Consider the following 23,990-nt stretch of genomic DNA (forward strand, 5'->3'; position numbering starts at 1 on the left):
TCTAAATGTGATGTTTGACATTGTAATCCAATTTAGAAATCTTTAACTAGTAGAAATAATAACTGCCCTGGTAAAGGCATAAATGTTAAATGAGCTTCCTCATAAAATCATGTTCCAGGGTTGACATGATCTTGTGGCATGCAGAGAGTTATCATAAAATGACAAGCAAGACTAACTAGGTGTGAGAGATTGTTCCAAAAAAATTTCCAGCCCCAATCATTCTAGCTAATTGAAGAACAAAAATAGAGTAACTTCTCTTCTGTATTTAAAATTTCAGCTTTATTGTTTGAAAGCTTAAGCAAAACCCATGATCTGTGTCTGGTGCAATCATTTCAGAGTCACTGGAGGGGAACAGGAAAGGGTGAATACTATGCCAGGTACTTTTCTGGCTTCTCAAATATGGGATAAAATGATAATCAGGTAAAACAAACCTAGAATAGACTAAAACTGGCCTCTCCTCCAAGGGAATTTCCAGTTCATGTTGTCCTAAGTGATAAACAAAAACAGCTTGGTCTGGGAAGAAAATTTTTGCCAAGAATTTGAGTTTTGTAGCTGCTAAGTTGCTGCTAAGTCGCTTCAGTCGTGTCTGACTCTGTGCAACCCCATAGACAGCAGCCCACCAGGCTCCCCTGTCCCTGGGATCCTCCAGGCAAGAATACTGGAGTGGGTTGCCATCATTGAGGTTATCACTTTAATTGATGATGTTTAAAAGGATAAAGAGATATACTCAAGGTCAAACACTAAGTTGAATAAAGAGAATTGCAACTATAATTTTTCTTGTGTTTGGTGAGACATTCTTGGGCTTGAGTTTTTGCCTAAAAGCTGCATTAATGAGTAATTGTACACTGTCCTGTTGTTCCTTCAAGCCCTTTGTCCAGATGCTTGTAGGTCACTAGCTGATGTCTACATTGGTCTTTGAATGGGACTCGATATCAAATTTGGGATGTGGTACTATTTATCCATGTTCTTTCTCTAAACTCCTCTGGATTCACCCTTCTCATATAAGTCCTTCCACATAAAAGACACAGGCAAAAGAAATCTTTCAGCTTATTTTCTGCCATCAGGAAGGGACTCAGCACTAATACCTCATAAAGGCTATTTGCTCTCACTCTAAAATAAGGAGGCCCTAGGCTAGATATATAGCTATATCACAATGATATAAATCTATCACCAGAAGTACACATGTTGAAGAAAAAAATTCTATAAATTTCAGCAAAATATGTGAAAGAAAAAAAAACACAACCCTTTCCCAGATTTCCATACACTTACAGAATAAATAGATAGGAGAAATAAGATTAACAGATAAGAATTACAATAAATATAAAATGATCAGTTCTCCTCTTCCAAAAACAGACACTTTTGAATTGGGTAAAATCAGGTTAATAAGTTAATGAAAAAACTAACAACAGCAACAAAAAACAATTAAACACTATTCTGAAGAATACTTATAACTTTTAAAAAGTTGAAAACAAAGTTAAAATTAACATTGTGTGTGTGTGTGTTAGTCTCTCAGTCATGTCCCCCTCTTTGCGACTCCATGGACTGCAGCATGCCAGGCTCCTCTGTCCATGGGATTTTCCAGGCAAGAGTACTGGAGTGGGTTGCCATTTCCTTCTCCAAAATATAACATATGTCAGGCAAATTCTAATCTATATTTAACAGATTCTAACAAAATACAGAAACATCAAATGAGGGAAAGAAGATATTTTTATTGTTCTTTTCTGAATTTTTAAAATTTCTTCAGAATATATTGCTCTTTGAGTTTACTTCAGATTTTTAAAAATATACTAATTTTAGGAGGTTTTGAATCTAGGCATACAAATGGGATTTTATTTAGGGTGTGTATGTGTGTGCATGTTGATGGTTTTTGATACCTAGTATCAAAATGATTGAGCAGTTTTCTGTCTACAATTTATGATTTAGAAAAGTTTATGTAAACATAGGACCTATTTGTTTCTCTGGGTCAGAATATATCTTTAAATATACTTTCCTGTTCATTCTATGGTGTTGAATTTTCAGTTTTACAGCCATTTTTGGTATAAACATTACTCATTTATATCTATATATTTAGGTTTATATAGATACATAGCTATAAATGAGAAACATTTATATATTTTAAACATCTATTTTGCTAGATTTTAAAATATATTATAATAAAGTTTAAAGGAGTAGTGCCTCATTCGCTCATTTGTAATTTCTTAAGGAACCAACATTATAGAACAAATTGTAGTCTTCTTTTTTTTAGAGATATGAGAGGATGAAAATCTATGTATTTTCACCTGCTAGGCTTGGGATTTGGAATTTGATATAAGCAAATTATTTCATGAAGTCCTTATTCAGGGGGCATTTGATTTCTGCAACCGAACATATGCCTTGTGGAAGTAAAGTATTACTCTTTTTTGTTGCTGCTCCTCCTACTTATAAATTAATAAATGCAAGTTGCTAATTCTCTGCCTCAGTCTTCTACATTTTCTGGAATTGCAAATTCCTCAAAGAAAACCACTTTTTTTTTCATTTTGTATTCTCAGAGCCTAGCACAGTACCTGGAATGTATTAGTTGATCAATATATGTTTATTATTTGAGCTATAAACTAATGAAGTGTAGAATGCAGGTTCAATTTCATATTTTTGAATAATAGTCAATATAAATGATGATAATGGTATCTACTAAGATTATAAACTCAGAGAATGGAAATATCATTGTATAAGAGATGAAAAGCCAATTACTAGAATATTAATCCCTGCTTCTAAAGGCCTCATATGCTGGTGCCATTATTACCTTAAATCCATATATCCTTGTCTGTTGCCAACTTTTGTGTTTACTAAACTTTGTCAGTTTATTGAAGGATTATGTATTGAAGCCAGTTACCCTTAGGGGAAGTCAGGAAATCAAACAATCACTTGGGAGCTATTTATAAGTTTGGGTTAAAGAGTGTTTTAGAATTCAACAACATCCTGAGTATGTCATACCATGGCTTCCAGGATGTAAAAAGGCTTACTCATCTATAGATATTTATTGCTGTTTAGGTGTCCTAATTTCATGCCGTTTCCAGTAAGCCCTTTACATTTTTCAGGAGAAGAAACAATTATTTTGTCTTTCTTTTCAGACCTTTTTTTTTTTTAAACAATTACAACCTTAAAAGGAATTTTTCACCACTGTACTTAGAAGATTTATGAGATGTGGGAGAATCTTGGCCTAGGAAACTGCAGCTATTGGCAGAGCTACTAATTCTTGTAGATGGAAAGTGGACAACATTTGTTTTAGCCAAGTGTTTGAACAAAAACAAGTGGGTTTCCAGCCTTAGCTAGGTGCTGGGTTATCTTATCCAATTTTTTTCCTCTTCTGAGTTTTAATGTTGTTGGTTTATATGATATGCAAGATTTTAGACTACTGTATTACTTTATCTCCTAGATCACTACTTGATTTCAAGTGACTTCACATTACCTACTTTGAAAACTTTACTCATGTTTAAAGAACAGTAAACTTTATCTTGCTATTCTTCTCTGGCTGAATAATTGATGAGAAGAAATTAGAAAATTTAGGTTGTTTGAATGCTACAAGAATAAAAATATCTTTTGGTGCAATAGTAGAGAACCTGTGAAATTAAAGTGCTAGTTTCAGATTTTGAAACCATTTAGAGACATGAAAAAGAGTGCTGCTCCCCTCCATATTTCTGGACCTATGAAGAAAGCATCAGTGTAGGTAACACTGTGGCATTCAGGGGACATTTATCACATCCTAGAATTTTTAATAGGTATCTCCCTCAATGTTCAATGTGGGATTATACTGTTCGAGCTTGAATGTTTATAATCTGGGATGTGCCCTTCTCTAGTTATGGTAAATATTATTTGGTTATACATGCTTAAAGCTGTAGAAATTTAGAGGAATTCTAAGCCTCCAGTAAATGGTATGACTTCACCAAAAACTTATATGTAATTTACCTTTATATAAACAAATATTTATACATAATAATATAATAAATATCTCTGAGACATAGTTTCCCACTTGTAAAGGGATTCAGTGATTTCTAATGAAAGAATGGAATCTTCATGGCAAGTGCTAGTGATGAGCAGTGATGAAACTGGAAGAGAGGAAAAGTGAAAGTTGTCTCACTTAGGGGTATAAAAGAAGAAGAATATTAAAAAGGATATGAATAAGGTATGTAGAATTGTGAAAATACCTCCATATCATTAATTATCAGGCCCCAAGCATTTGGTAAACAGTTTCCTCTGAAATCTATGGTGCAAATTTTCACCCAAATACCTTGGATGATTTTACTCTTTGCTGGTCTTGGATTAAATCCTAATTCCCAATGAAGACAAATTTCATTCAGACTTGCTGGTCCTCGAAACACATCATTTTGGTGCTTAGCAGAGACGAAGACAGTGAACAGTGGTTTTGTTTTGGTTTTGTAATATGACATTTGGTCACTTCACCAGTCCTCACATCTGGTTCCAGTTTGAGATGAAACCACTTAAACCTCATGCACCCACTGAGACCTATGGTTTTGTTACAAAACTTTGTCACAAAATATACAAAAATGTATAAACACAGGAAAAACTGGCCAATTTTGTTTTAAAGTTTTGGTTTATTCCTTTGAGTTCAAATGAAATAAATCCAGTAAGAACTGAACATCAAGAAAATTATGCTAACCAGACCAGACACCAATGTGCCACAACTATCCTTGAAAATCAATATATAGGTACTAGCATTCAATATATTAATAATTTTGTGCCTATTTAATGTTGGCCTAATAGTATATTAACCAATTTCTATTTTGGGCAACAGTATTTTACATTTTATTCCTGATTTGGAAAAACAGGATAACTGCTTTCATTTTTTTGATATGTGGATATTCATAGTGAAATTTTAGTTATAGTTTGCCTTTTTCCTTCTTTGTATGGAGTCATCACACTTTCAGACATGAAACAAATCTTAGAATTATCAAATATGTCCATATCCATCTTGCCACTATACAAATGTGGAACTGGATTCAAAGAGAATCTAAATGCCGGATGATATTGGCCAGGCTCTGGTTTTGCCCCATCACATAATTGTTAATCAGTTTCAGTTTATGAGAATGTAATACTGATGAGGCCAATGTTTCCAACTGGGTTACTAGAAAGGAAGGCTCATTATGTCCTCTTAATGGGCAAATATTTTAACCACAACATCAATTTAAGTTGTCACTCATTTTATGGGAGATCAGTGTGACCAAACAAGTTCAGACTTATTAAAAAAAAAGAGAGAGAACATCATTCACTGTCTTAAACACTGGCAAACACGCTTACTGTACACAAACAAACATACACACATACAGACAAAATCTCTGAAAGTACACAATTAAAACTTTTAGTGAATACTCATTCACTTCAGTTCAGTTCAGTCACTCAGTCGTGTCCGACTCTTTGCGACCCCATGAATCGCAGCACGCCAGGCCTCCCTGTCCATCACAAACTCCCGGAGTTCACTCAGACTCACGTCTATCGAGTCAGTGATGCCATCCAGCCATCTCATCCTCTGGCGCCCCTTCTCCTTCTGCCCTCAATCCCTCCCAGCATCAGAGTCTTTTCCAATGAGTCAACTCTTCGCATGAGGTGGCCAAAGTACTGGAGTTTCAGCTTCAGCATCATTCCCTCCAAAGAAATCCCAGGGCTGATCTCCTTCAGAATGGACTGGCTGGATCTCCTTGCAGTCCAAGGAACTCTCAAGAGTCTTCTCCATCACCACAGTTCAAAAGCATCAATTCTTTGGCACTCAGCCTTCTTCACAGTCCAACTCTCACATCCATACATGACCACAGGAAAAAACATAGCCTTGATTAGACGGACCTTTGTTGGCAAAGTAATGTCTCTGCTTTTGAATATGCTATCTAGGTTGGTCATAACTTTCCTTCCAAGGAGTAAGTGTCTTTTAATTTCATGGCTGCAATCACCATCTGCAGTGATTTTGGAGCCCAAAAAAATAAAGTCTGACACTGTTTCCACTGTTTCCCCATCTATTTCCCATGAAGTGATGGGACCGGATGCCATGATCTTCCTTTTCTGAATGTTGAGCTTTAAGCCAAATTTTCCACTCTCCACTTTCCACTAAAAAGAGGCTTTTGAGTTCCTCTTCACTTTCTGCCACAAGGGTGGTGTCATCTGCATATCTGAGGTTATTGACATTTCTCCCGGCAATCTTGATTCCAGCTTGTGTTTCTTCTAGTTCAGCGTTTGTCATGATGTACTCTGCATGTAAGTTAAATAAACGGGGTGACAATATACAGCCTTGATGTACTCCTTTTCCTATTTGGAACCAGTCTGTTGTTACATGTCCAATTCTAACTGTTGCTTCCTGACCTGCATACAGATTTCTCAAGAGGCAGATCAGGTGGTCTGGTATTCCCATCTCTTTCAGAATTTTCCACAGTTGATTGTGATCCACACAGTCAAAGGCTTTGGCATAGTCAATAAAGCAGACATAGATGTTTTTCTGGAACTCTCTTGCTTTTTCCACGATCCAGCGGATGTTGGTGATTTGATCTCTGGTTCCTCTGCCTTTTCTAAAACCAGCTTGAACATCAGGAAGTTCATGGTTCACGTATTGCTGAAGCCTGGCTTGGAGAATTTTGAGCATTACTTTACTAGCGTGTGAGATGAGTGCAACTGTGCGGTAGTTTGAGCATTCTTTGGCATTGCCTTTCTTTGGGATTGGAATGAAAACTGACCTTTTCCAGTCCTGGGGCCACTGCTGAGTTTTCCAAATTTGCTGGCATATTGAGTGCAGCACTTTCACAGCATCATCTTTCAGGATTTGAAATAGCTCACCTGAAATTCCATCACCTCCACTAGCTTTGTACCCATAGGAAAAGGGTCCAAATCCCTTTGGTTGCCATTCCAAATTACTCACAACTGCCTTCAACTTCTAAGTCTGGCCTTATTTCCCACTATGCCCCCTCTAGCATCCATGCTAAAATGTATCCAAAACAGCACTATCTACTAACATGTCATATTATTGCACTGCTTAGATATTAAGCTTTCTCTTCTCTCTACGGAGTGCACCCAGTTCTACCTTCCTCTGCTTGGAAAATGACCACTCGGCTTTCAACTAACAATTTTGTCTTCAGTTAAATTTTTCCTTTATCCCTCAATTTTGCTCATTGCAGAACCGTCAGAATTGTTTAATTCCCTCTCGTGTCTATATAACATTTTGTGCATACCTGTGACACAGCGTTTATCACATCTGGTCAAAATTATTTACTTACAAGCCTGTCTACCTGATTTGAATGCCAAATTCTTGAGACCATGCGTCCAGTCTGTATGTTTCTTTATACAACCCAACTTCTCCTCAGTTTTTGCCTTTGCATTTTTGCTCCATAAGGTGTTATCAGACTGCTTATTTTTCTCTCCTACTTTCAGTTTCTGTCCACGTCCCCTTCCCCTGATTACCTGTTTCAAAATACTTATCATGGCACTTTTCCTAAAAATTTCAGCATATCTCACATACTCTAAGATGAAATCTGTGGCCCTTATTTCATATACTGGAAATTAATCATTTTATCCTGATTTCTTTACCGCTTTGTAAATGATTTCATTTTTTGGTCTAACTTTGACTAGTCACTTTGAGGAAAACAACTAGACTTTATCAAATATGAGTAATCATAATATCTTCAAACTTACCAGCTCCAAATCCGTCTTCCTTGTATCTAAACTCTAGTATTTCAGGAACTAGACTTTTTAGATCTTATCATGTTTTCACTGTACTTATATCCTTTATGTCTTCAAATAGTTTAGAATTCTTCCATGCATCATACTGGCCCTCAGTTCAGTTCAGTTCAGTCGCTCAGCCGTGTCCGACTCTTCGAAACCCCATGAATCGCAGCATGCCAGGCCTCCCTATCCATCACCAACTCCTGGAGTTCACTCAGACTCACGTCCATCGAGTCAGTGATGCCATCCATCCATCTCATCCTCTGTCGTCCCCTTCTCTTCCTGCCCCCAATCCCTCCAAGCATTAGAGTCTTTTCCAATGAGTATTTTTTCAACTCTTCGCATGAGGTGGCCAAAGTACTGGAGTTTCAGCTTTAGCATCATTCCTTCCAAAGAAATCCCAGGGCTGAACTCCTTATTGCCCCTCACTTCATACTAATTTCACAAAATTAAAGTTGATTAAATTCATTACTGCTTCTGCAATCATAATGAGTAAAACATATTCTTTACTTAATGACACCACTTTTAAATACATGCCTGCTAATCTTAGACATTTTACACTGACTTATAGTCCACTTAGGGAAACGTCCATTTTTTCTTCCTACTTCTTTAGAGGTCTCCTTTAAATCTTCTCTATAACCACCTCCTTTCTGGCCTCACTCTCAGCTGATAAAATTGCCTTCTATTTCATTGAGCAGCAAAAAGCAATTAGAAAAAAAAAATTTCTACAAATATTTGCTACCCCATCTGTGTGCGTGCTCAGTCCCTAAGCTGTGTCCGACTCTTCTGCGACTCTGTGGACTGTAGCCCACAAGGCTTCTCTGTCCATGGGATTTCCCAGGCAAGAATACTAGAGTGGGTTGCCATTTTCTTCTCCAGGGGATCTTCCCTACCCAGAGATCAAACCCACATTTCCTGTATGGTCAGGCAGATTCTTCACCAGGGAAGCCCCCCTCAGAGGAGCTCAGTTCAGTTCAGTTCAGTTCAGTCGCTCAGTCGGTGTCTGACTCTGCGACCCTATGAATTGCAGCACGCCAGGCCTCCCTGTCCATCACCAACTCCCGAGGTTCACCCAAACTCATGCACATTGAGTCAGTGATGCCATCCAGCCATCTCATCCTCTGTTGTCCCCTTCTCCTCCTGCCCCCAATCCCTCCCAGCATCAGGGTGTTTTCCAATGAGTCAACTCTTCACATGAGGTGGCCAAAGTATTGGAGTTTCAGCCTCAGCATCCTTCTAATGAACACCCAGGACCGCTTTCCTTTAGGATGGACTGGTTGGATCTCCTTGCAGTCCAAGGGACTCTCAAGAGTCTTCTCCAACACCACAGTTCAAAAGCATCAATTCTTCAGAGGAGTTAACTTTCACTAATTCTTCTCTGTCTTTTCTGTCTTAATCCTATTTTGGTGAAGTTTTAATTATTACCACTCCACTCTAACTGTTCTTGCTAAGTCACTAATTACTTCCCCAATACCAAATGCTATGGGGACTTTTCAATTCTTAAATTACTTAAATGCATTTGTTGGTGTTGATTACTCTATGTTCATTAATCTATTGGCACACTAATTCCTTTTGACTCACTTTTTACTTCCTTCATCATTAGAACTCCTCTCCTTGCTGATTTTTCCTCCTCTGTCTGGCCTCTAAATCTGTAGTACCTCAGGACTCAAACTTCATCTTTTCTCACTAGATTTACCCCACTGTTCAGATAATCCAGTCACAAGGTGTTAAAGGCCATGTATCTTCTGATGACTCCCCAACTTTTATTTCCAGCCCAGTCATTTGCCCTGAACCCAAGACCCATACATTCAACTGCCCATCAAAATCTCTACTTAGTTACAAATTGGCATCTTAAACTGTGTTTATAACTGTCATTTAGATTGTCTAACAAATCCCTGTTCTTCTGGGGTTTTCCTCTTCTGAGTGAATGTCAACTCTATCCTTCTAGTTACTTCAGCTAAAAAACTTGGTGTCAATCTGACTCTACTTTTATCAATATTTGACCCATTGTTAAACTTTATTGTTCAAAGTATTTCCACAATTTGACCTTTCTCATCACTTCCTCCATCAAGATCCAGATCCATGTCACCACCACCTCTCACCTGGATAATGTCCATAGCCTACTGCTTCTGTTTCATGCTCATCTTCTCACCGCATGAGTCATAGTGTCTCTTGGCAGTGAAATTCAGAACATTCTACCATTTTGTTCATTGCCTTCCACTGGCTTCCCAACTTGCTATCACCTACCAGATGCTCATGTCTATATCCTCTCCTTCCCAAAGCACTTCTGCAACCTCATTTCCTATGACTTTCAACTCATCCAATATTGTAGTTACACCTGTCTCTGTACTTGAACATTCCTAGTATGCTCTCACTTGAGGGCATTTCTACTGATTGCTTCTTCTGCTCTGATTCTCTTCCCCTGGTGTTTGAATGAGTCACTCTCTCATGTCCTTTAGGTCTTTGCTATAATGTCACTTATTAGACAAGTCTTTCTTATTACCCTTCGTGAAAGTTTAACTACCTACAAACTACCTTCTCTTCCTCTCTGCTTGATATTCTTCCATAGCATTTACTATCACCTTGCAGTCTGTATTTACTTATTTATTTATTGTCTATCTACCCCTCCCACCAACTGAACTCCTCCATAAGAACAAGAACCTTGTCTCATTCACTACTGCTCACTAGCAGCTAGTATGGCACCTCTTACATAGTACTTGCTCAATATTCACTGAATAAATGAGTGAATTAACACATTTCACTTCATTGTCTCATATATAAGGCCAGTATCAACAACACTTAGTTAAATGCTGTTCACTGCATTCCATAAAGTGTCTTGTATTTTTCCTTCTGTCATAATCCATTTTCCAGAACCTCCCTGTGCCTCTATTTCCATACTCAACTCATCTATATTTCAAGGCTCAATTTATATGCCATATTATATGAAAAGATATTACTGACTGGAAGGTATATCAGTCCTTAGATGATCCAAACCATTTTATAATGTGATATAATATGCTTGGAACTTTTAGTGCTTTTCTTCTATCACTCTATAAATTCTTAGAAAGTAAGTACTAAGTCTATCCTCCTGTCTCCTTTCTGCTTTAATTCCAGACTCTAGAACATAGGAGTTCCTCATCCATTGCTGCTTGAATAAATATAAACATCCAACTTTCACTTCACTAATGTATGCAAAAGTATACAGAAATCCTTACCATGACTTCAAATCAGGGCTTTACAAAATAAAATCCAAACTACTTACCTATACTACACAAAATTTAAAAGATCTTCTTACATAATCTTAAATGATCTTGCTAAACCCCACAATTACACTTTGGAGCACCCCGCACCTCAGTCACCATGCTTCTGTTCTACTGCCTTTTTTTTTTCCTGAAATCTTTCAACCTATGTTCCGCCTTAGGATCTTTGCCCTAACTGCATTTGTGCTTGGATTGTTACATGGCTGTTGTTTTGTAAATTGGTTACTCAGGCATCAGCTCCAACATCACCTTCTTATATATGACTCCCTTCCATACCCACCTAACTAAAGGTCTCTGCCAATTTCCTCTTTATCAGATAGCCCTGAGTTATTGTCTTCATAGCACTCATCACTATTTTAAATTATGTTTTGAAATTTGTTTGCTTGTTAATCAATTGCATTTTATCTCCTCTCTTCTCCAACCTCTTACCTTCTGTCTTCTTGTAACCCATAGATCATAAACCTGCAACGTGTCTTGTATGGACAGCATGGACTATTTGCCTATTTCACTGCAATGTCGCTTGTGCCTGACACTGTGGCACTTTTAGGAACTAAATAAATAATTGTTATATTTTAAAAAATCCATTGCTCTGCTTGACATTTCAAAAAAATGACTATATTTATCCTTCGTTAATGGCAATGTTCCAGCATGTATTGAGCAGGATTTCTTGGTTGCTTCTCCCTTCATCACAGGAATTCATATATTTTTCTAAAGAAGGAAAGTGCATCTGGAGTATATCTCTTAAGATACACACTAAAGGCAAGAGGAGCCCTGAAATGAGTTGCAATTAACTCATAAAGTCACCTCTAGCCCTTTCCATGTGTGAAAGACAAGTGTAGTTCCTGAAATAAGTGCTTATCTTCCTCTCATGGACCTATTTTGTGCTGATGAACTCAGACAACATCAATAGTTTGTGAGGACAAGATAATCTGAAAACATTCCCCAAATCACAAAGAGAGAACTATTCCAGGATAGGAATATACACAGTAATATTCCAAATCACTAATATTTAAGAATGCTATTATCTTGTGGCAAATGCAACTTTCACTGTTTTTGTGTGCATAAATTTATTAAAATCTTTTTCATGAGACCAAGAAAATAATCTATATAAACATATAGAACTGACACCATGGAAACAGATTCATGATGAAAGGTTTTATACTTAGATGTCTTAATGGTTTTCCATTATGGTTGACATTTGCTGAAGACAAATGGAAACAACTTGCTTTAATGCGAAGCTTTCTGGGATCCTCCCAAGCAGGCACAATCTCTCTGTCTCTCTTTTTTTACAATATGTTACTGTCTGCTGCTGCTAAGCTGCTAAGTCACTTCAGTCGTGTCTGACTCTGTGCGACCCCATAGACGGCAGCCCACTAGGCTCCTCCATTCATGGGATTCTCCAGGCAAGAACACTGGAGTGGGTTTCCATTTCCTTCTCCAATGCATGAAAGTGAAAAGTGAAAGTGAAGTCGCTCAGCTGTGTCCGACTCTTAGCGACCCCATGGACTGCAGCCTACCAGGTCCTCTGCCCATGGGATTTTCCAAGCAAGAGAACTGTCTACTCTGTATTATAATTATGTCTCTTTACTCCAAAGAATGTATTAATATTTTTTCCATCATTTTAAATTACCATTTATAATTTGAAGCGAAAGTGAAGTGAAAGTGAAGTTGTTCAGTCGTGTCCAGCTCTTTGTGACCCCATGGACTGTAGGCTACCAGGTTCCTCTGTCCATGGGATTTTCCAGGCAAGAGTACTGGAGTGGGTTTCCGTCTTCTTCTTCAATAATCTGAAGCACATGGAAGGTATTCAATAAATGTTTGTGGAATATACAAATAATGTTTGTGTATGTGGTTTCTTTTTATTCCTCAAAGGTCAAAAGTTCCAGAGAAACAAGTTGAAAATGATTGCATTTTTTTTTCATTAAACTTACTTCCAGAAAGAGAAACTTGCATAAAATCATGTAGAACTTTGATTTCCAGATTCCTAGAAAGCCAAAATATCTGTCTAGCTTTGTAAGTTTTAAACAAATACCACAAAGTACTTAGTATTAATTTATAAACCAGTGGAGGAAAGCCCATCTGTATGTGTACTCCTTTCTATACGCTAGTATACAGCTAAGCAAGATGATTATAGCACACTTAGATGTGGAAGAGTGGAATATAGATACATAAAATTGCATGGCAACCAAACAGAATCAATAGTTGTAGGGACTGGAAATTTTAGGTTTGTTCAGGAATGGCAGGTTGCCTGTTTTGTTTAGAGAGGAGGTTGAATAAGGAAAAACAGTGCAGGGCACTTGGAGAAGGAAGTTGCATACTGTTACAGGCACTGGACTGTTTGAGTGAGGTTTTTGGGTTCACTTCTCAGGCCATAAAGAACTCTTGATGGTTTCTGTGAAATGTAGTGATGTGATCAAAGATGTGCTTTAGGAAAATAATCAGGGAGTATATGCTTGATAAGTTAGCTAGAGACAACTGATGAAAAATCTTTTCATAAGCTTTTTGCAATATTTCAAGTAATTTTTTTTCATATGGGAAAGTATATAAACTAAGATTTTTTTGCTTTTTGATACCCAAGGGAAAAGTGACAATAATGAATGGATTGTACATGTGTATTTTTCTGTGTATTCATGCATGTATTAGCTGTATTTTGTTAGAAATATTGCCGGCTACTTAGACTTACAGACTAGAGCATTTGACAGTATATAAGATTTAGATCCCAGGTATAAATATCAGAAAGTTTTTGTTTTAATGGATCGCATGACTCAGAGCCCTAGTCACAAAATCAATTTTAAATTTCATCTGATTTTGTTTTAGGAAATTTCATTATAAAGTTGCTAATGGCAATTGATCTAGAGTAGCGATTTAGCATTATGTGACTATGTCAGATGTGATGTCCATCCTCAGAATAAAGGATTTCCACAGCTTTTTGAAGAATCTACTATCAAAAGAAAACAGGTATCAGGTAAGAAGATTTAATTAATGAGTCAAGGTAACTATACCATATGTGTGTGCATGCATGCTAAGTTGCTTCAGTCATGTCCTACTCTTTGCGCCCCTATGGACTGTAGTCCACCAGGTTCCTCTGTCCATGGGATTCTCCAGGCAAGAATATGGAGAGGGTTGCCCTGCCCTCCTTCAGGGGATCTTCCTGACCCAGGGATTGAACCCACTTCTCCTGTGGCTCCTGCATTGCAAGCGGATTCTTTACCTCTAAGCCACCTAGGAAGCCCAACTATACCATACACAGGCCAGTAATATTATTTAGTTATTTTCTGAAAGGATGGACATATTAAGAGAGTTGATTTTGTAGATTATATAGCTCAAAGCTCAAACTTAGGTACCAAAAAAGTCTTCTTTATTAAACTGTTATTGAATCACTACTACACTCTGATTTCTTGTCAAATATAAAGTGCTACAGAACCTTGCCAAGAGAAATACCTAAGAGACTAGGGTAGAAGTCATAGGTTTCCAGTTAGGGTTAGTAGCTTATTTTATTATTATTATTATTTTGTCTTATCAACACACGCATCAACCAGTATTAGCTTATCTCTTTGCTTTGTATTTATTTTTAGTTGGGGGAGTGTATGCCATGCAATTTACCTTAGTCCTCTAATCTTGACTTAGCCTAGTATTCTGCAGTCCATGGGATCACTAAGAGTCGGACACGACTGAACGACTTCACTTTCACTTTTCACTTTCATGCACTGGAGAAGGAAATGGCAACCCACTCCAGTGTTCTTGCCTGGAGAATCCCAGGGATGGGGGAGCCTGGTGGGCTGCCGTCTATGGGGTCGCACAGAGTCAGACATGACTGAAGCGACTTAGCAGCAGCAGCAGATATAATATAAAATTAACTACTTTGAGTGTACAGTTCTGTGGCATTAAATATATTTACATTTCTGTGCAAACATCATTATCATCCATCTCCAGAACTTTGCCATCTTTCCCAACTGAAACTCCATACCCATTAGATGCTAACTTCCTATTCCGTCCTCCCCCAGCCCTTGGCAACCACCACTGTACTCTGTTTCTAGAAAGTTGACTTCTCTAGTTCCCTCATATAAGTGGAATCATACAGCATTTGTCTTTTTTGTGACAGGTTGTTTTGCTTAGCATACTGTTTTCAAGGTTTATCTATGTCGTAGCATGTGTCAGAATTTCCCTCTTCTTAAAGGCTGAATAATATTCCATTGTATGTATATACCATATTTTGTTTATTCATTGTGTTGCTTCCATGTTTTAGCTATCATGACTAAGGCTACTATGAATGTGTGTACAAATACCTGTGGAATACCCGTTTCAATGCTTTGGAGTGTATACCCAGAAGTAGACTTTCTGAATGATACAGAAATGCAATGTTTATCTTTTTGAGAAACTGTCATACCACTTTTCACAGTAGTTGTATATTTCCATTCTCACCAGCAATGTATGAGGATTCCATTTCTCCACATCTTGGTCTGTTTTAGGTATACACTAGCTATTTGTTTTACACATGATAGTGTATATATAAGGTCCATCTAGTCGAAACTGTGGTTTTTCCAGTGGTCATGTATGGATGTGACAGTTGGACCATAAAGAAAGCTGAGCACCAAAGAATTGATGTTTTTGAACTGTGGTGTTGGGAAAGACTCTTGAGAGTCGCTGGCGCTGCAAGGAGCTCAAACCAGTCAATCTTAAAGGAAATTAGTCCTAAATATTCATTGGAAGAACTGATGCTGAAGCTGAAGCTCCAGTACTTTGGCCACCTGGTGTGAAGAACTGAATCACTGGAAAAGACCTTGCTGCTAGGAAAGATTGCAGGCAGGAGGAGAAGGGGACGACAGAGGATGAGATGATTGGATGGCGTCACTGACTCGATGGATGTGAGTTTGAGCAAGCTCGGGGACTTGATGAAGGACAGGGAAGCCTGGCCTTGGTGTTGCAAAGCGCAGACATGACTGAGCAACTGAACTAGTGTATACATATTAGTGCAACTCTCCCAATTCATCTCACCCTCCCCTCCCTCCTTCCCATGTCCACATGTCTGTTTTCTACATCTGTGTTTCTATTTCTTCCTTGCAAATAGGTTCATCTCTATTGTTTTTCTAGATTCCATATGTATGTGTTAATAAATGATATTCGTTTTTCTCCTCTGACATACCTCTCTGTATAACAGGTTCTAGGTTCATTCACCTCACTGCAACTGACTCAAATTCATTCCTTTTTATGTCTGAGTAGTATTCCATTGTATATATGTATCACATCTTTTACCACATCATTTCAAGTAAGTAGCTGAGTGATTAAATAATTTTTAAAAATCAATAGAGTAAGAGATTTGATCTATTCCTTCTCTCCGTTAACCATATGCATGCTACCTTGAAGCTGTGAATGGTGTTCATCCCCTGTGGCTACAGTGAGTTTTGTTGCGGGATACCAAATAGAAAAAAAACAAAGAATTGTGATGATACTAACACTCACAGTATTTTACTGATTGCTCTGTGTATCCTTACACATTGTCTACCTGAATATTGCCTAAAATAATGAACCAAAAAAAAAGGGTAAATAAATATGGGAGGAGGACTTACATATCTATATAAAAGATAAGGTAACTGAAACTCAGATTACTAATTAATGAAAGAATTAGTCTTAAAGATCTTTTAATTTCTGATCTGTGCTCTCTCCACTACTCAAATATTATGACCCTCTGTTTATAGTTTTAGGCCCTCAAAAGCTGGACTCTTAATTTAAACAAGTATCTTAGAAATTTCTGTAATGGTCCAGTGGTTAAGACTGTGTGTCCACTTCAGGGGGGCTGGGTTCGATCCCTTGTTGGAGAACTAAAATCTTGCATGCTGTACTGCCAAATAAATAAATATCTGAGATAAATCAAAAGCCTTGGAACCCATTGTCAATTGTTTCTAACACTGGCCTCCTTCCTGCATCAAAAAATGTTTCTCTATTATTGTGTTTATTTCATTTGATTCCTCTTGCCATTGGTTATACACACCTGCCCCTTATAGCTCATCACTCACTGTGGCACAGAGATGATTCCTTACCCATCACCATGAGATTCCCATAGTGATGAATACATTGCTTGGCATATATGTTTGTTAAATTTTTTGGCAGGAGCTTGAGAGACATTATCAATTAATTTAGTTCAAAGCTTCAGAGGTATCATTTGTTTTCCAAATTGTAAGCGTATACTATATTTCTTCTTTAGTATAGTGATGGTTCAGAGGATAAAGAATCTGCCTGCAATGCAGGAGACCTGAATTGGATCCTTGGGTCAGAAAGATCCCCTGGATAAGGGAATGGCTACCCACTCAATATTCTTGCCTGGAGAATCTCATGGACAAAGGAGCCTGGAAGGCTACAGTCTATGGGGTCACAAAGAGTCAGATACGACTGAGCAACTAACACTTTCATTTTTATAGTGGTAAAGAACACAGCCTGCAAGGAGATCCAACCAGTCCATTCTAAAGGAGATCAGTCCTGGGTGTTCTTTGGAAGGAGTGATGCTAAAGCTGAAACTCCAGTACTTTGGCCACCTCATGCGAAGAGTTGACTCATTGGAAAAGACTCTGATGCTTGGAGGGATTGGGGGCAGTAGGAGAAGGGGACGACAGAGGATGAGATGGCTGGATGGCATCACCGACTCGATGGGCGTGAGTTTGAGTGAACTCCAGGAGTTGGTAATGGACAGGGAGGCCTGGTGTGCTGCGATTCATGGGGTCGCAAAGAGTTGGAGATGACTGAGTGACTGAACTGAACTGAAGGAACACAGATACAGGACCAAAATGCTGGGACACGTATCTAGATTCTGCTGCTTACTAGTTGTGGAAAATTTGGAGTTACTTTAAAAAAAATTATTATTTATTTATTATATTAAGGAGGGGGTGGTAATGTAGTACTTCCTCATATGTTATGAAGAGTGGGTAGTATTTATAAAGCAATTATTACTGTATCATGTGGCAGAGCACATGATAAGCACTATCACGATAAACACTGTGTTGCTACTATAGTTGTTGATTTCACCTTGGCACCTTCAGAGATATAGTGATGCTTCCTATAGATTTCACTGACACTTGTTCCAGGAGAAGAATGCTGGTTCTACATTTCTGAAAAATAAGCCTGACTCCGAGGCCTCCATTTTCTTGATGAATGTAACACTCCTGCTTGTTGCTTCATATTTTGAGGTCTGGCAGATATGTACATATCGCAGAAAAAAGACACAGAAACCAAACATCTGCTGCTAATTGATAGGGAAGTAGTTGCATTGAGATATTGGTTCTGTACCATTTTGTGGTCACAGGGCATTCTGCTTTTTCATGGTGGAGTGTGGTAACCTACATAAGACAAAGAATTACCTCTCTTTGCCACCTTTTTCCATTTTTGATTACTTGCCATTTTGCTCTTTTGCAGGAAGAGTAAGTTTGCAAACTCCTCTAGCAATGACAAGACTTCCTTTCCCCTGTTTGTGTGTGTGTTAGTCACTCAGCCGTTAAACACAGTCTGAGTTGGAGGCTTTGAAACAAGATACATTCTCCATATAAATTAAGAAATGGGAGCTTGACTCACTTTTTGGTGACAGATATGATTAATTCATTCATTCAGTCAGTATTTTAGCAAGCATTATTTTTAATGTCTTCTCTGAACCTGAGTTGGTGATGGACAGGGAGGCCTGGCGTGCTGTGGTTCATGGGGTCACAAAGAGTCAGACACGACTGAGTGACTGAACTGGACTGAACTGAACTGAACCTCTTTTAGGTATGGGGGTTGAAGAGACAAATAAGAAATATGAAAGCCTTCCGCCCGAAGAATTTAATTTAGTGAAGATTTTAAAAATTCTTTCATGTATTTTAGTCAAATGCACACCAATGCGTGGCTCCTAGGTCAGACAAATAGCTCTTGGATATTGATGGGTGCAGAAACAGAACAGAGGGCTGTGATAGGTCAAATGTGAACTCAATTACCCAAATTTAAGTGAGTTACTTTCTGTGAACAAATAGGAACTTACCAGAATGTTTCAGGACTAAACTCAAAGAAATCATTAAGTCCAAGTTGAAGTACTTCTTTAAAAAAAAAAAAAAAAGAAATCAGTTCTTTCTTTTTTTTTTTATTTTTTTTTCAAATTTTATTTTATTTTTAAATTTTACATAATTGTATTAGTTTTGCCAAATATCAAAATGAATCCGCCACAGGTATACATGTGTTCCCCATCCTGAACCCTCCTCCCTCCTCCCTCCCCACACCATCCCCCTGGGTCGTCCCAGAATGCTAAGACCCTCTCCATACCACTACTTCCCTCTTTACCCACCTTCCCCGAGACCCTTTTGCTCCCCTTTCTGAGAGACACACACCCTGAGATTTGCCTAACTCTTGATGAGCAGACCCAGAGAAGGCAATGGCACCCCACTCCAGTACTCTTGCCTGGAAAATCCCATGGATGGAGAAGTCTGGTGGGCTGCAGTCCATGGGGTCGCTAAGAGTCGGACAGGACTGAGTGACTTCCCTTTCACTTTTCACTTTCCTGCATTGGAGAAGGAAATGGCAACCCACTCCAGTGTTCTTGCCTGGAGAATCCCAGGGACAGGGAAGCCTGGTGGGCTGCCGTCTCTGGGGTCGCACAGAGTCGGACACAACTGAAGTGACTTAGCAGCAGCAGCAGCAGATGAGCAGAACTGTCAGACTGTTTCTAGAGTCCCAGACTGTAAGGGACTAGACATAATCAGTAAAACTGTAACATATGAGAAAAAAATGACTTTACCAGAGAGAGTAATGTTTATAGTCTGTAGGAACACTGAACACTAGAGGTGGGAGTAAAGATGGGGCTCCCAAGGAACAAAGTCCTAAACCGATAGAGTTCTACATTACTTTATTAGGACAGTGAGTCCAGACAAATGCAAGGGATATAAATTTCTGTGTGGAATATGAAAACTTGGGGACAGAGCCAGATTGTTCATGGAAACAGAGGAGTGGCTGGTTGCTTTTGTGAGTGTCCCCCAGGGAGTACTTAGTCAGCTCCTGAAAATAAATGGCAACAGCCATCCCTGAGCAGCATTTACTATGTGGCACGAACTGTTCTAAGTTTTTACATGTATTAACTCTTTCAATCCTCACAGAAATTCCTCTGATGTAGGGACTAGTAATATGATCTCCATTTTATAGATGAGGAAAATGAAGTCCACGGAGTTTTAGTAACTAGCCCAAGTTACACAGATAATAGTAGAGTAGAGTCTGATAAAAAATCTACCTGTGATACAGGAGACTCGGGTTCAATCCTTGGGTTGGGAAGATCCCCTGGAGAAGGAAATGGCAACCCACTTCAGTATTCTTGCCTGAAAAATCCCATGGACAGAGGAGTCTGGTGGGCTACAGCCCACAGGGTCGCAAAGAGTCAGACACAACTGAGCATAGCACAACCTGAGTCCAATCTATGTTATTAGCCACTCAGCACGTTGACTGCTAAGGTTGTCAGATATTTAAGGAATATTTGCATGAAAGAGCTTTCAACTTATTAGCTTATTCTGAAGACCAACTTGTATTTATGCTTTGAGTATGCATTGAAGTCTCTCTTTCTTGGACCACTTCAGGCTAGGTTGGGTACCCCTTTCATCACAACCACAAGGTTTAGATGCCTTGCTTTAGAACTGTGACTTACTTTTTGAATTCCCAGTGCCTGACACAGCAATAGGAGCTAAAGAGGAACTTATAAAATGGCAGAATGCAGTAGGTAGGATATTTAAGCATAAGTGGTACTTCGAGATCCAAAGAAAATTGAGTACAATGTTAATAATGTATAGTTTATGACCATTCTAATAAGCAGTTGGTATTTACACTAAATGTATGTTCAACATCATGATCATTTATTGTACTCTTCAAATTTCTTCAGAGTTTATAAAGCAGACAAATATTAACTACTACTTAAATATTAATGCTGTTAATGTTTCAGTATTAGATATTAATATTAATGTTTCAGCATGAGATAATAGTACTGTTAATATTCCAGTATTAGATACTAAGACCACTAGAATTTTGCCCCTAGAATAATAGAATCTACTTTATCATTTACATAAAACAAAATTCTTCTACTTTCCTTTAATCTATCCATCCATTTATCTAGTTGTTGTTTGACAATTCTCTGTAACTAATGATACAGATTGAAACTTTTCCTTTCTTCCTATCAAAATTAATCCTGAGTTTGAAACTCTTGTTTCAAAGTTAGTTGTCACCTTGAGAAGTGACATGATAAATAATAGAATGATAATTAATAATGGCTCAATATATTTCAACATTGACATATCATATATTTGAAAAGGAAAATTTTTAAAAGAAACTCAGAATTATACCTAGGTTATTAATCTTTAAAGCTATATTTGCCATTCAATAGGTAGGCCCTACTGATGTCTTTGACACACACAATGTGAAATTACTATGTGCATCATATTTTCACTTCCCTAAAAATTCTCTGTGCTTTGCCTATTATCCCCCACCTCAACCCATGCCCTAGCCACTGGAAACCACTGATCTTTTTATTGTATCCATAGTTTGATTTTTCCAGAATTTTATGTAATTCTTTTCATGGCTTGAAAACTCATTTTTAGCACTGAATGACGTTTAAGTCTTTGGATGTATCACAGTTTATTTATCCATTTACCTACTGAAGACCATCATGATTTCTTCTAAGTTCTGGCAATTACGTTCTCAGCAATGTTTTAAGTAATTTTTGTTATTAATTACAGTAGCATTCAAATACATTTGAAAAGTATTACCCCCTAATATTCAACATATTGCTATATTTTGTCTAAAGAAAAATTGTGACCAGCATTTTAAACTTTTTGCACTGGTAAATTTGGAATGATTGGTACAGTAGAAAGAATCCAGGACTTGGAAAGTTTGTGTATATATCTGGATGAGTCAGTGAGTTTATTTTCTTTTAAGTAGAGATATGTGCTTGGGAAACTGACCTGATGTCAGATTTTTGCTTGATTATGAAGCCAGCATAGAGTGTGTGATATTAAAGGAAGCTAGCAATAAAATAGATATCTAATGGAGAAAGTTTTGTCACGAATCTCTTTCCTAATGATTCTAGTCCATTCTTACACTTGGTTCTTCTTTTTTCTAATTATTATGGAACATCAGTTCAGTTCAGTCGCTCAGTCGTGTCCGACTCTCTGCGACCCCATGATTCACAGCATGCCAGGCCTCCCTGTCCATCACCAACTCCCGGAGTTCACTCAAACTCATAGACACCTGATAGATACCTCCTTCCACCAAGGATATAGAGATGAGAAAAATAAAGTAGTTCTCTAGCTAAAACTAACCATCCTTTATTGGAAGAGGGCAGAATATCTCCTAGGTTTAATCAGTTCAGTTCAGTCGCTCAGTCGTGTCTGACTCTTTGTGACCCCATGAACCACAGCACGCCAGGCCTCCCTGTCCATCACCAACTCAGGTTCAGAGAAGACATTAAAAATAATGCTTGCTAAAATACTGACTGAATGAATGAATTAATCATATCTGTCACCAAAAAGTGAGTCAAGCTCCCATTTCTTAATTTATATGGAGAATGTATCTTGTTTCAAAGCCTCCAACTCAGACTGTGTTTAACGGCTGAGTGACTAACACACACACAAACAGGGGAAAGGAAGTCTTGTCATTGCTAGAGGAGTTTGCAAACTTACTCTTCCTGCAAAAGAGCAAAATGGCAAGTAATCAAAAATGGAAAAAGGTGGCAAAGAGAGGTAATTCTTTGTCTTATGTAGGTTACCACTCTCCACCATGAAAAAGCAGAATGCCCTGTGACCACAAAATGGTACAGAACCAATATCTCAATGCAACTACTTCCCTATCAATTAGCAGCAGATGTTTGGTTTCTGTGTCTTTTTTCTGCGATATGTACATATCTGCCAGACCTCAAAATATGAAGCAACAAGCAGGAGTGTTACATTCATCAAGAAAATGGAGGCCTCGGAGTCAGGCTTATTTTTCAGAAATGTAGAACCAGCATTCTTCTCCTGGAACAAGTGTCAGTGAAATCTATAGGAAGCATCACTACATCTCTGAAGGTGCCAAGGTGAAATCAACAACTATAGTAGCAACACAGTGTTTATCGTGATAGTGCTTATCATGTGCTCTGCCACATGATACAGTAATAATTGCTTTATAAATATTACCCACTCTTCATAACATATGAGGAAGTACTACATTATCACCCCCCTTAATATAATAAATAAATAATAATTTTTTTTAAAGTAACTCCAAATTTTCCACAACTAGTAAGCAGCAGAATCTAGATACATGTCCCGGCATTTTAGTCCTGTATCTGTGTTCTTTCAGTTCAGTTCAGTTCAGTTCAGTCACTCAGTCATCTCCGACTCTTTGTGACCCCATGAATCGCAGCACGCCAGGCCTCCCTGTCCATCACCAACTCCTGGAGTTCACCCAAACTCATGTCCATCGAGTCGGTGATGTCATCCAACCATCCAGCCATCTCATCTCATCCTCTGTCGTCCCCTTCTCCTCCGGCCCCCAATCCCTCCCAGCATCAGAGTCTTTTCCAACTCTTCGCATGAGGTGGCCAAAGTACTGGAGTTTCAGCTTTAGCATCATTCCTTCCAAAGAAATCCAAGGGCTTAATCAGTGTTATTTAAAACTCTGAAGAAATGCCACACTAACCTAAGCCCAGAGTAACAACAAAGTAGCATTTAGAGAAGCAAATTCATGAGGTTGAATTTCCAGCACCTTCATTCTGGAAAGAGAAAGAGATAGAGCAAAAAAGAAATTAGATCAAGCCTGGCTGATGCATGTGTGTGTGTGTGTGTGCGTGTGTGTGTGTGTGCATGTGTGAATGGGCTAATGCAGCACACCCACTGAGAGGAGGTGCAGAGTCTGGGCACAGGTATTCAGCCCTCTTTCTACAGGGAAATCAGATGCCTGAATATGCTAAAATTAATTTTTAATGATTTATAAACTAGTTCTGAGTTTAAATAGAAGCTAGGACTGCAAGGACATCCAACCAGTCCATCCTAAAGGAGACCAGTACTGGGTGTTCAT

Source organism: Bubalus kerabau, chromosome 2 (assembly GCF_029407905.1).
Source record: "Bubalus kerabau isolate K-KA32 ecotype Philippines breed swamp buffalo chromosome 2, PCC_UOA_SB_1v2, whole genome shotgun sequence".
Lineage (NCBI taxonomy): Eukaryota > Metazoa > Chordata > Mammalia > Artiodactyla > Bovidae > Bubalus > Bubalus kerabau.